Source organism: Cryptomeria japonica, chromosome 9, assembly GCF_030272615.1.
Source record: "Cryptomeria japonica chromosome 9, Sugi_1.0, whole genome shotgun sequence".
Lineage (NCBI taxonomy): Eukaryota > Viridiplantae > Streptophyta > Pinopsida > Cupressales > Cupressaceae > Cryptomeria > Cryptomeria japonica.
In genome coordinates, this window is record NC_081413.1 from 528,705,492 (window position 1) to 528,718,179 (window position 12,688).

The window sequence follows — 12,688 nt, forward strand, 5'->3', positions numbered from 1 at the left end:
CCTCTGCTGATGGACCTCGAACAGATACAGATACCCATGTTTTTATTTCTGGCGCAGCTAGTGTGTATCCGGATGCTGGTGTGAATCCATATGAACATATAGGACATTTGTGATGTCCCCAAGCTGAACCTCGTAAAATATTGTTAATATTATGAAAGCTCGTTGTATTATCTTTATAATAAATTGATGCAACTGAAATCAAATAGTTTGATAAGAATGATCAAGAATATTAAATGATGAATATGGAGAAGTTATTTAAATGTTTTGAACCTTTATTTAAAAATTATTTCCTTTTATTTGGTTTAATAATGTACAATGTTTGAAAATGAGTTAATTATTATAGATACAAATAATTAGTGGATGTCTCATTTAATAATAAGTATCATTCATTTATTATTTAAATGTGTGGGAATTTTATTTAAAAATTATTTCCTTTTATTTGGTTCAATAGTGTACAATGTTTGAAAAAAAAATTATTATAAGACAAATAATTAGAGGAAGCCTCATTTTTTGGGTTTGTTAAATCATTGCTAAGAAGACAACACCCATTTATTACTAAAGGTAGAGGAAGCCTCATTTAAAAATAATTTACATTCATTTATTATTAGTTCCTACCAAATGCAGATACTATATCCTATTGCATTCATTGATTTTTTTTTTTTCAATTAGTTTAATCAATGAATGCAAATATTTAAAAAAATTCATAAAAATCTCTCTATTTAAAATTTAATTTTTATTTTATATGATTATAAAAATAATATTTATTTGTATTCTTATTGGTTTGTGTGGATCAAAAAATTAATTTTCCCACAAAAAATCACAAATTTATATTAAGACATTAATAATCTTACAAAAAGATGAAATGACATTAAAAAAGAGTACTTAGTGCTCACATCATTTTGTGCTTTTGTAATTATAGCTTATTTATTATGCATGTTTTTGAGAGGACAAGTTTTTACAAGAAACTTTCTTCCTTTTTCACCTCCAAATCTCATTTATCCATGCATAATTATTATAAATTTATTAAAATAATATAATTGAGTGTGTGTCAAAATTGGGTGTAAGTTTGTTCTATAAATAATTTTAAAAGGATATTTTTATTTAAAATTATATTTCGTAGATAAGAACTTTTGTAGAAGGTAGTATTATTGTGAATTTGATAGTTGATTATATGCATTTTTAAAGGAGATATTTTATGTACATGATTAATTATAATGATTAAATTTGCATATTGTGCCACTTTTTGCTTGGTTTTATATTTCTTTCAATGAAAATGTTTTAATGTAATAGCATATGAATGGGTGACATATTCTTGTGTTTGGTTTAGTTCATGTTCTTCTCCATATTAGTTATTGTTATGATAGGATACAATCATTATGTTTTTAAATGGATAGTTATTAATCATTGTTCTTCCCAACCAATCAATTTTAAAAAAAAAATCATACTAAAATAAGTTTTTATCTTTTCAAAAGTTAACATGAATTTCTTTTAGTAAAAGTTATTTAAAAACTGATATATTTGTCATGTGATTGGTCTATATTATTAGTTCCTGCCCACAGGCAGGTAACTATAGCATTCGTTGGATGCAAAAATGATTTTTGACTATCCAATTAGATTACAGTATTTTTTAGCTTTTATTGTTTTTCAAATGTTTTAATATTAAAAATATTTAATAATTAACAATAAATAATTTTCTCTAATTATGATTGGATGATGTCGTTAATTTTTTTTATAAAAAACAAACTTTTTTGGCTATCCAATCAAATTACAGTATTTTTTAGCTTTTTATTTTTTAACAAATATTTTGTTGAAAGTTCTGGAAGGTACTTGAAGCATAGCTAAATCTAAATAAGGTTGATTTAAGCTTCGGGAAACTTCTCAACTTCTCGACAGCCTGCAATGCTGCTCCACCGCCTCTTCTAGAAGTAATAATAATTATTACTCAATCTTTGCCCTAATTCTTGTTCGCCTCATAGAAGCTTGGTTTCAAAGCTAGGGTTTGAGGCTTAAAATCTTCTGGTTATAGTTTGATGTGGCCTTGCTGCTAAACCCTTCGAAGTCCCAATCATGGTGGTGGGTAAGTTTCTCTTGTTCTCTTATCGTCACTATATCCCTAGATTTCTTCAATTAAATTTTGATATTTTCTTAATCTTAGACAAAAATTAAAGCTTGCAACATTCCTCTAACTCCTCTAGCCATTTTGTCTCTCGTTATAACATTCTCTACCACTTCCCTGTATGCCTTAAAGTAATCTTTTAGGGTTTCTTCTTTGGTCTCGCATGAAATGCCTCCAATGAAAACCTTCCCCTGCTATGTATACATGGCTTATAATAAAAAGTGTAACAAATACCTTGTGATAACACAAAAAAGAAAAAGAGGGGAAAAATACAAAAACAAAAATAGGAACAGTTTGATTGTTGAACAACGAATAAAGAAAAAGTAAACTATATTCTTATTCAAGGAAACTACTTTCTCATACAATTTTTTCCTCAAGACAAACTATTTTTTACATCAATGTACAAAAAAATTAACCTAAAAAAACTACACTATATTTGAATAACCCCCAATTTTCAGGGCAAGTTCCCATAATGAACAAACTTCTACAACGACTCCTACCCTAATCCACTAGATTAATCAACATTATGTTATTAAGAGTTCACAATTTCTTAGACATACAATACTTACAATGAAGATTTTTAAATTCCAACAGTATAATTTGTACTGTTAACAGTTATTGTAGATGAAGCAAGCGAGTCCATGTGAACTAAAGCGACATGCTCAAGTAGTGGAACCCTCATTTTTGCAAGTATAAATGCAATAGCCATCATTGAAACCATGCCCAAAAAATGTTATGCTCACATGATAACAAATTAATTATAAAAAAAAAGTTAGTATTACAATATTTTTGTTAACAATATTAATATTGGTTTATGTTGGCAATGGGCTAGCATCCCTCGCGGAGATTCATGACATGGTTTAATAGCCTCCTATGGATTCTATAAGTCTAGTGGTTGTATCGGGTATTGACAAGTCGATCTTTTGGTGTAACAACAACCCTAGCTTGTAACAAGTGGTATTAGAGCTTGGTCACAAGTTCAAATCATGCATGCCACGATGAGTGACGTTGGGAGAGGGATTGTTGGCAATGGGCCAGCGTCCCTCGCGGAGATTCATGACATGGTTTAACAGCCTCCTGTGGATTCTATAAGTCTAGTGGTTGTATCGAGTATTGACAAGTCGATCTTTTGGTGCAACGACAACCCTAGCTTGTAACAGTTTAAACATAAGAAATCTGAGTATTACCTGAATTAAAAGTAAATGGAGCTACAAGCAATAATAATGTGAGTGCATACTCTCTGCAAATACAGATTTCCAATTGTAATGTATTTGTTAATGTAGGGAAGAATTAATTTTAAAAATGTACAATTTTTTTGCCAAATATATGTGCTTTTGTGTGAGCTAGTTCTGACATGTGCACTATTTGATCTTGTGACCATGGTAACTTCATCTAGTAGTTGAGCGTGTTCCAATTCTTGTGATAGAAGAAGTTGATTTAATACCCCAATACTTGTTGATTTAATACCCCAATACTTGTTGATTTAATGTCCAACCTTTGTATAGCATTGCACCAATAGTTGTATGATAAGTACCAGTAATTGAATGAAATATACCATTTGTTGTGAAAAGTAATCAATCATGTGATGCCACATCAGCTGCAAGTACTAGGGCCCTTTTGCACACCTATTGGTCTCACTTTTTTGGGGGGTTGTTTTGGACACCTTGGCAAAAAGCATGTTGATGTGGCATCATATTTGATGATGTGGCCCTGAAACCTTAGTTATAAGCAGGGGACTTGCCAAGTAAGTTGTTGTAAAAAAATCAGAGTGATTTGAAATTTCCACATAGGATTTTGAGAATCGCAAAGTTAGGGTGCACAACTACTGGGTCCTTTCCCCTAATTTAGAAAAGGACATGCAAGTCCTTGTGATAGAAGATACAATTTACCATAAACAAAATCACAGGACTATTTAAGTATGCTATGTGTCTGATAAGCATTTCAGGCTTGGGACTTAAATGAGCCAGCTTTCCCAGAATTTTGTTCTCCTATCAAAAGAATCTTTCATGGTCAATAAGTTCACTTGCCTAATAAGTACCAAAAAACAAGAATTCTAAAACCCAGCTAACTGGATGCAAACAATGAATAAATGAGTGCTTGAAGAACAACTTTGGAGTCTTTATGTTGCTTCCTTAGCCGCCTCCCTTTCATTGCTCTCATCTGACAGACTTTAAACTTCTTTAATATCTGCTCTCACATGAACCAGTCATGCACTCTCCAACTCTTCCCAACACTGGCTTCTCCGCTTTTACGTTTCCTTCAGACAACTGGGCAACACATGTCAAGTAAATTTTTAAGATGAAAGTATACCATGCCCTCCAAATTATTGTGTGAATGCAAAATGTGGAAGCCTTGACAAGGCACGTAAGTTACACTGCAGGATGCCATAATATGAGAGTTACAACCCACATGCCCTTCCTCCAGCGAAAAGCAAAGAGAGATTCGGTTGTGGCATATATCTTGAGTATATATTTTTCTTTTAGCCTTGACCCGCCTTCATTAATTTTTTCCATCTTTAACAAGGACAAATATCTTTATGCATTATGACTTAAGTTCCACTCCACGTGCCTAACCAAAAGTGAATGCCTAGGATCAGTTAAGAGTTCTTGCATTTTTTAAATAATATTGCAACCGGATAAGGTTATTTTCTGTCAAAAATAAAATTGTATTTTTTTGTAAAAGTAAACATTTTCATTTACCATTTTCTGATACAATACAAGTGAATTTGAATTTAGTGATTTTATCATCTGAAAATATTTCACATTTACTAGCAGATTTTTCAGGTTTTTATTATTTGAATGTCTTACCATGTATAAATAGGATATCGAATACGATTCATGCACTTTTTGTAACACTAAACAGTAGTGATTTAAGCCAATGAAATCAAATGACCCTTGAAGTTGGTTGTACAAATCCTCCGTGATAGTGGGCAACCATATGCCCAGCAATATGTGACGATAAATGCCTACTATAACTGAAATATTTTACATGCCTCTAAATTTATTTGTCAAAATCCACCTACACAAAGCTTTAATCTATGAGTTCATTGTGCAGAACACGCGTCTTGTAATTCGTAGAACAACACTTACATTGGCAATATCAAAGCCATAAACAATATTAGCAAATAGAGGTGAGAACATACAAAGATAGAATTAGAATCCTAATACAAAATCATAGCTGCAAGATGAAACAAACATGATTCCGAAAAAATAAGTGTCCATGTAAAATGCAAGAACATATGCTATTACTAAATTTGTAAAGAAGAGAGTGTTGGTGACTTGCCTCCTCTGAAAATAAAGTCATACAACAGAAACATAACTGCAATTTCTTGATGGATGCCTCAAATTCATGTCTTGTCACATGACCTATTTGATGATATTGCAAAGAAAACAATTTTCACACAAATTAATTTGTCAACCAATCATCATTGTTCTTGGTTGAAATGATCTGTGAGAATATGGAAATTGTAAAAAGCTTAATGTTATAAAAACTTGTTATAAACTGAACATTTTATGATGATGCCATTTTAAGTTCAAATATAAATGCAAATCATTGGGAGAAAAAGAATAAAAATTATTTGTGGAACATTAAAAAATCAAACTATTTCTGTCAATTTTTATAATATGGCTCGATAAAAATCCTAAACAATTATGTGTGCATATCAAGTCTTTTTGTTTTAGAAAGTTGTTGTTTACAAGTGTAACATGGTTGGCAATCCTTCAATTATCACTCCTGTGGTTGACAATATGACTGATAATTTAAGACCAACCCATGTTGAAGCAATTGATGTGGCTAACATTGTCATTAATGGTATGTATGAGCGAATGAAGATATAAGTAAAAATTCTAAGACAATTATCTTACTTTCTCTAGGCACTTTGTATCTTCAATCAGCTTAAGCTATAAAACCCATGTTCAAATGTTTCTGTGGAAAATGGATTTGTTTACGACTTGAGTGCAAAGGGAAAGGTCAAATTAACTAACTACATTCCAACCAACTGCATTTGCTGAAAGAGGGAAAAATAACCACCTCAAAATTCCAAGAAATTGTTTTTGGCCTGAACATTTCATCAAACACTTGCGTGCATTCTCCACGTTACAAAAGTATAACATATCGACTTGGTTAAAACCTTAATAATTATTTCTGCGAAGCTCGGCCATGCTCCACTAGCCATTCATGTACACATACATTTTTCAATGCATCAAACAACAAGTGCAATACATTTAAATTTATAAATTTCAATCAAAAGCCAACCTCAAGCTCCAACTATTCCTCTTCTCATGTACCATCCAAATTTATAACACTCGGAAGGAACATGATGCGTCTCTTGTTTTCAATAGACATAAAATTCAATTTTGTCAACAAAAAATACAAAATAATTACATCAGCAAATGTCAAATCATCTTTTAACTTCAATTTATTTTACTATTATACATAGAACAAGGTTATTTTCATTAACTTATTATTATTGTCTTATTTTTTTATTATAACTTTCATATATAATTATTATAACTTTAAATTTTAATTAATAAATAAAATTGACACTCAATTTTTTAATAAACGAACAATTTTTTTTCTTTCCACTTTTCACTTTGCTTGCTCTCCAAGTGCCTTAGAAATTATTAATCGACCATTCACCTCCTCCTAAGAGTAATTGATCACCTTTTTGAAAGTTTAAATTAGATAAATTTATTGTATTAAACTAATGTAATATCTATTTTATAAATTAATATAATATACATTCATTCATATAATTATAATTATAGGGTAATGTAGTATAAATTTAATTGATAAACTATAATGGGGTTTTGGATGTATAATGTAAAAAAATAAAGCTTGACAAAATCTACTTCTTAGATATTATATTAAATAATTCAAGCTTGATAAAATCAATTTTCAAGATAGGAGATTATAGTAATATAATATGCATTCATTCATTATAAATAGTATTTTTACTTAATTTTATGTCTTTCAACCAACCATTCTTTAATTTTATATTATTATACTTACATTTTCATGGTTATTTTAAAATGTAAGAAAATGTATAATAGTTTTAATAGTAAAAGAATAGAAGAATGGTTAGAAATAAATTTTAGGCGAAATTAAATTTCATGTAAAAATCAAATTTAATGTATATTTTTTTTGAATAAAAGGGGTAAAAACTTTATTGAAACTCAAAAATAAGAATTACAAAGAGAGCCATAGCCCCGGGCCCCAGGATAGAACCAACAAGCCAGCCCCACTTCAACCAACTACATAACCATCCATATCCTCAATAAAAATCTTCTGCAAGTCCTGAGATTGATCCTCGGAGAGATGCTCCCAACCTTCAACTTTCCAATCACTACCATGTTCCGAGGCCCACTTTGCCAAACAATCAGCTGCTCTATTCCATTCGTGAGGGATGTGGATAAAACACATCTGCTCCATTAAAGAACTAATATGTATAATCTGTTGAACAATCCCTGCCAACTTCCACTGGATCCCATTCACCTTCTACTCATTCAACAAGTTAACAACAATTTGTGAATCTGATTCACAAATCACCTGCCTTCATCCCTGCTCCCAAGCCTGCTCTAGGGCGTAGAGAATAGCAAATCCCTCCATAAAATTATTAGAGTGCCTCCCTTTATGAATCGAAAAGAGGAAGACTACCTTCCCCCTACTATTCCTGCCAACACCACCAACTCCAGCTAGGCCTGGGTTACCCCTAGATGAGCCATCAGTGTTAATCTTGATAATCCCATCCTGAGGGGGTATCCACCTTCACACCCTTTGCACCTTCTTCGTAGCCCATCTACCTTTCCTGACGCAAGCTAAGGCAGGAGATAGCTTCTGCAGGCCAAACCTACTCACAATGTTTGCCTCATCTCTACTCAACGAAAAATTCACCTCACATTTAGCTTCCACTGTCTCCCGGATCATGGCAATGATCCTATTCCAAACTTGTTGAGCAAACAATCTGACCTCACGAAATATCCTTTTGTTCCTCTCGAGCCAGATCTATCACAAAATGAAGATGGGCCCAATATACCAGATAGTCTGGAGGAAGGAGGACAAGATAGGAGGTCTGCCCAAACTGCTCCAAAACTCCACCAGAGAGTCCACATGGACACAAGGATGCTTCCACACCCCCCACCAATAATGCCAAATAAGCATAGAGAAGGGACATCTGAAGAACAGGTGTGAGGAATCTTCCTCCCCATTACCACACATAACACAAATAGAAGGCCCCAAGAATCCCTACTTGCAGATATTGTCCCGGGTAAGACATCTATTCAAAGCCAAGGTCCAAACAAAGCAGTTACACTTCGGCCAAGAAACATTATTCCACACCTGTTTCCACTAGTTCACCTCTCCTTCCTCAATTCCTCGGTTCAACAATTCCCGATATCCACTAGCCACCATAAAAACTCCCTTAGGATTTGGAGACCAAGCAAGCCCATCCCTTCCCTTGAGGAAGCTACAGTGTCTACTCACCAGAATGCCCTGCAACTCTACACACTTTTCCTCCATCCCAGCAATCGGCCACTCATTAGGAGCCTTCCACCACTCCAAATCCAGCCTACTACACTATAAACAGCCCTAAAGTCACTCACCCTTGACCATCTTGCCTCCAAAAACCTTTGGCTCAGATTCCCAAGGTGAGGAGACTAATCAAGGATGGGAGGATATGCATCCCAAGAATCATTCCAGAAAAGGACCTCTTCCCCCCTTCTACAGATCCAAAAAAGCCCAGCCTTCCAGAGGGACCACATGAAGCATACATCGATAGATCGGAAGAGCCTGAACCACCAACTGAATCAGTTGAACCCTCCTAGCAAAGGACAGCCATCTGTGAGTCCAATGATCAACCTTTGTGCGAAATTTATCCAAAATGCCCTGCCAAGACTCCCTAGGAGGGTTTCCAGGAGAAATAGGAATACCCAAATAGATCAAGGGTAGGGAGCCAACTTGGAATCTCAATATAAGAGCAATCCTCCTTTGAATAGTTTCAAGATTATTGAAAAAGATGATAGAAGGTTTATCCCCATTGATCAGTTGGCCCGAGGCCACAAGATAAACATCCAAGACCTTTCGCAGATTAGTAGCTTCTCTGACCCGAGCCAGCCCCATAAGGGTTGTGTCATCCACAAACTGCAAATGTGACTGCGGTTGTAGGTCATTACCCCATTTCCAAACTTGAATAATACCCAGACCCACATTATGCTTAATCAACCTCCCCAAACCCTCATCCAGAAGAATGAATAAATAAGGTGAGAGAGGGTCCCCCTGGCGAAGACCCCTAGAAGCACCAAACAGCTCAGTATGGTCTCCATTAATAAGCACTAAGAAAGAAGTAGACGTAACACAACTCATAACCCACTGGACCCACTCGTCAGCAAAACCAAAAGCCCTGAGGATCTTGTGAAGGAAGGACCACCAAACTCTATCGTACACCTTAGCCATATCCAGCTTGATAAACATAGCTTTTTCCTTGGATGAAGCCATTTAATGAATGGTCTCCATAGCAATGACCACACCATCTAGAATTTGGCGACCTTCCACAAAACCACTTTGCTCCTCAAAGATGAAATTCCCCAAGCACTTGTTCAATCTATCCGCTATCAACTTAGAGATGATCTTATAAACCACATTGCAGAGAGATATAGGGCGGAACTGTCCTAACCGGTCAGCCCCATCACACTTAGGGATTAGAGCAATGAAAGTCGCATTCAACTCCTGAAGCATCTGCTTGTTCCTCTGGGACTCCTGGACTACATCCAATAAATCTAGTTTGATAATATCCCAGAACTCTTGAAAGAATTCCATCGGGAACCCATCCAGTCCAGGAGCTTTTCCTTTTCTCATGTGAAAGACAATCCTCTCAAGCTCATCTAATAAAATAGGACACAAAAGTTGCTCATTCATCTCCCCCGTGACTAGAGATGGAATGCAATCAAGAACCTGATTCTCTGCCACCGAATCCCCTCGGGGGTCCTCCCTAAATAGGGCCTGAAAGAACTGTAACGACTCCCTAGAGATCTCCTACAAGGATAAGCACTGCTCACCTCTATCATTAACCAGAACATGGATGGAATTTCCATGTCTTCTTTCTTTCACTGAGTTGAAGAAGAAAGCAGTGTTCTTGTCCCCCTCCTTTAGCCAATCAATATGAGCTCTCTGCTTCCAGTATATTTGTTCCCTGATCTCCCATTCCTCAACCACCTTGACAGCCCTATCCTCCTCCCTAAGCAACTCCTCAGACAGACCATGCTCTCTGATTTCGCTGGTGATCCCATTCAACACAAGTTGAGCAGCATTCTTCACATGAAAAATATTCCCGAAACCCTGGCAGTTCCACTGTTTAAGCTGAAACTTAACAAATTATAACTGCTTGGCAAAAGAGTACATGGCAGTGTCAAAGGGTGGCTTCCCCCTCCTCCACCACTCCGCAACAAGAGCCTGCAGAGAAGGATCCCGAAGCCACATAAGTTGAAATTTGAAAGAAGGAGAGCGAGCTACCCGAGCCGAAGAAGAAACCAGCTTGATGGGCCAATGATCTGACCCTCTCCAATCGAGAAGCTCGGTACTAGTGGACCACCCTCCACCAATCCAGAAACTAGAAACCAGGAAATGATCCAACCTCTTTGCAATCCAATACTCTCCCATCCTCCTATTGTTCCAAATGAACAAACCATTGTCAGGCTTAATGTCAACAAGTTGCAACAAGGATATATTATCCCAAAACAGGACAAAAGAAGGTTCCAATCACATGACACCCCCTTTCTTTTCACTCAACTCAAGGATGGCATTGAAGTCGCCTGACATAATCCAAGGATGAAAAGGGGCCAGCCTTCGCATACAAGAAATATGGGACCATAAGTTTTGCTGACCCTGAAAATCTTTAGGGGCATAGATGTTAGAAAACAAGATGGGTTCCCCAGTCTCAAGACTAGAGATGACCCCGGATAAAGAAGATCTGGAGGCAACCCACCAAACCGAGCGAAATCTTAAAGGGTTCCAAAGACATGCCACCCCTCCAGAGGATCCAGTTGCCCCAACACACTGACACTCGCCTCTCCCCCACAGCTTTGGCACTAGACCCATCATACTCTCCACAAACAGTTTAGTTTCTTGCAAAAATAGGACATCAGGTGAATGATTCCTAATCAAATCCCGAACAAATTTTTTTCTAGGGCCACTATTCAAGCCCCTCACATTCCATGAAAGCACAATCATTTAGGGGGATTGGAAAAGTGAGAATCCAAAGTCTTTACCGACCCCGACTCAACCAAGTTCTCCCCCATTAATTTGATCTTATCCAGATCCTTCTTTCTACCAACCTTTGAGCTCTTCTCTGAAGCACTTTTCTTAATATCTTTCTGATGCAGACCCAAGAGAGCAGAGGACTTATTACTTTTCCCCCCATCTGAATTGAATTTTAAAGCTATCAAAGAACCCTTCCCCTCAACCAAATTCTCCTCCAAACCAGGAGTGAGTCCCAACTGGACCCCTACTATCTGATCCATTTCCATCTGTTGGCTTCCAACCACTAGCAGGGCTTGGGTAGAGTCCTCAATAACACTTTCTGGAACCCCCCCTGATGCACCTTGGTCCAGAGGGGTTAACCCCGGATTTACTTCCTGGTGGCTAAGATCATCTAGGACCTCGAATCTGTTGAAGGAATCCTTCCCCTGTCTCTCCTGTAAGGGCCTCTTTTGTCCTCAGTTCTTGTTCTTTGTCTTAACTGCGATAAAACCATTGGCACCCTCAACCTCGACCGACATGGCAACTTTCCCTTTCTCAGCCTTATCTGGGCTCGGGTCCGATTGCTGAGATTGGTACACCGCCGGTTTATATCTAGGACATTTACGTTGTAAATGACCATACTCATGACACATACGACACCGAAATGGTAGAGTCTCATAATCTAACTATTGAACCCAAGAATAAGAACCTGCGCACATATCTATAGCATCTGGCAATGGTTTACTAAGATCAATTTCAACACAAATGTATGCGAAGGTCATTACCTTTCTCCCCAGGGTTTGCATTGAAGATCCCACTAGCCTCCCTAACAGAGCAGCAAGCATCCGCAGCACATGCTCTCGACAGCATTCCACGGGAAAACGTGGTAGCCGAACCCACACTGGAACCCTATTTGGGAGCTCCTCAGAAGGATTAAACCCTGCATGCCAAAGTTTGATGAATAAACACACTTGGTTGTAAAAATGCGGGTCGCCTTCAAATACCCTATGGCGATCCTCCATGTAATTGAAAGTAACCATGAAATAGTTATTCGCCAACAACATAATCTCCATTTCCCCTTCTGGTGCCCAAGTCCTCTATGCCCAGTTTTCCAAAAACTGCAAGGACACCCTCATTCCCAAAAACTTGCAATAAAGGGAGTGTTTTGAAAAATATTCAATGTCTTCAGCTATCATCTCAGAAGGAATAACCAACTTCGGCCTCTCACTGCATCTCTCCAGAAATCCATTAATCTTCATAATGTGAGAACTGCCACCGCTCCTAGTCCCAGAATCAGATGAAAAAAGATTATTGTTAAAAGTCTTCATACTCTAAAGTGGG